The sequence below is a fragment of the Lactuca sativa genome, chromosome 4 (assembly GCF_002870075.4).
Source record: "Lactuca sativa cultivar Salinas chromosome 4, Lsat_Salinas_v11, whole genome shotgun sequence".
Lineage (NCBI taxonomy): Eukaryota > Viridiplantae > Streptophyta > Magnoliopsida > Asterales > Asteraceae > Lactuca > Lactuca sativa.
Genome location: NC_056626.2, coordinates 42742764 through 42745430, shown reverse-complemented (window position 1 = coordinate 42745430; position 2667 = coordinate 42742764).

The following is a 2667-nucleotide window of genomic DNA, read 5'->3' as shown; positions in this document are numbered from 1 at the left end:
GAGAGAATAGTCACTACTATCTTGAAATCGGCCCTCTTGCTTTACTCACTTCAACTAGTGTGATTTCAAGAACCAAAGCCTCCTTTATATAGTGTGGTGGATTAGGGTTACATCCATGTAAACCCTAATACCTATGTCTCTTCATTTCCATGAGATCCATGGGTTAAAGCTCCATGGAGTATCCATGGACTTTTCATGCAAGCCTAGCCCATTCCAAATAAGCATTAGCCCACACTATATAAATATAGAAGCCCATATTTAATTAGTAATATCTTTGATCTCTAAATTAATCCTAGATTAATTATAGATCAATACTAATTAAATAATATGATCTTATATTAATATATTAGAACTTATAATATATTAATAAATCATAACTTGTACTATTCTCAAAAGATTATCCATAAATTGTTCGGGTGAAGTGCAACCCAAATGGACCATGTCGGGTCGGGTCAAGTACATACCAAATATAGTTATGGACTTAGACACTATATCCAACAGTCTCCCACTTGGATAAGTCTAATAACTATAGTTGCAAGTATGACTTCAGGAACCGATCAACAATCATAGCTCTTTAAACTATGTTGAACTAGAACGCACCATTTAAGATAAGTGATCATATAATCCTCTGTTCTAGATATCAGCCGGACAAATACATGGAACATGGTCTTACTTATTGTCCAGCATTTGTTTCCCGATTTCCGATTTGTTTGACATAGAACTTAACTGAACACATCAATTTAGTTCTGACCGGGCCCAGTACATAGGTCAAAACAAAATCATCGAGGGGCCCAAATATCGCTTCTAATCCTAGAAGGAATAGATAAGCTTCGACTCATATGTTTGTTCTACCACTCATTGAATTATACACAAAGGCACGTTTTATAACATCGAGTTACCAATGCGTTTTCGTACAATCAATGCATAACCAACTCATAAGTAACAAATCATATCTTTAGGTTTAAAGACTTATATGATATTACCGTCTCACAATCACTCGAGATAAAATTCCATGAAGTGATTCCAGTGAGTGTGGGTTGGGTCCAATGCTCAGAACTTATGAGCACTCATGATTGTTGTAGCCATGTCCAACACCTTGGACCTCTGCAACCAATCATGACAGTCTTGATTCATACCTACTTCCAACATATGACCGACTGTGGAGGTTTGAATAATATGATATACCAAACATAATTATTCTGGAAGTCAAAACATGCAAACGAAATATAGTAAACGATCGACAAGAGATAGCAACACTTTACTCATAAATAAAACACATTTTATTCATCATCTAATGTCAATTACACTTTACAAGTTTCATAATTTATCTAAATACTAAAACTTATATCATCCTTCAGCCCTATGCTCCGAGCATGCTGGAGATGCTTAACCCTATTCAGTCCCTTCATGAGGGGATCTGTTGGGTTCTCATCCGATGATACCCTCTTTGCCACGAGGATTCCTTCTTCTATTCGATGTCTGATGAAGTGATATTTTCTGTCAATGTGTCTGGATCTCCCATGATCTCTTGGTTCCTTGGCTAAGGCAACCGCACTATTGCTGTCACAGAAAATCTCCATTGGCTCCTTTATAGCTGGTACAACTCCAAGGTCTCCGATGAAGTTCTTTAGCCATATAGCCTCCTTTGATACCTCGCTTGCTGCTATATACTCTGATTCACAAGTGGAATCGGCCACTGTCTCCTGCTTGGAACTTTTCCAAGTAATTGCCCCTCCGTTTAGGGTAAAGACCCAGCCCGACTGAGAGCGGAAATTATCCCTGTCAGTCTGAAAGCTAGCATCGCTATACCCTACAACTCTCAAGCTATCACTCCCACCAAGGGTAAGGACCCAGTCCTTAGTCCTTCGCAGGTACTTGAGGATATTCTTTACCGCAGTCCAGTGTGCCTTGCAAGGGTTCCCCTAATACCTGCTCACCATGCTCAAAGCAAAAGCTACATCAGGTCGAGTACACGTCATAGCATACATGATCGATCCTATAGCTGAAGCATAAGGTAGTCGACTCATTTCTGCTATCTCAGCCTCAGTACTAGGGCTTTGTGTCTTACTCAATCTGGCGTTACTCTGAATGGGTAACTCACATTTCTTGGAATTATGCATGTTTAATCTTTTCAACACTTTTTCCACATAGGTGCTTTGACTAAGTCCAATTAGTCTTTTACTCTTGTTTCTCAAAATCCTTATCCCTAGGATATAGGCAGCTTCACCAAGGTCCTTCATCGCGAAACACTTCCCAAGCCAGGACTTTACTTCCTGCAGGGTTGGGATGCCATTTCCTATGAGTAGTATGTCATCCACATACAGTACCAAAAAATTGACTATGCTCCCACTAGCCTTGATATAGACACAAGATTCATCTTCACTCCTTGAAAAGCCAAATTCCTTGACTTTCTCATCAAAGCAAAGATTCCATCTGCGAGGTTCCTGTTTCAAACCATAAATGGATTTCTCGAGTTTACACACTCTATTGGGGTACTTTGTACTGACAAAACCCTCTGGCTGAACCATGTAAACATCTTCAGCCAAATTTCCATTAAGGAAAGCGGTTTTGACATCCATTTGCCATATTTCATAGTCATGAAATGCAGCAATGGCTAACAGAATCCTAATAGACTTTATCTTGGCCACTGGCGAAAAGGTTTCATCA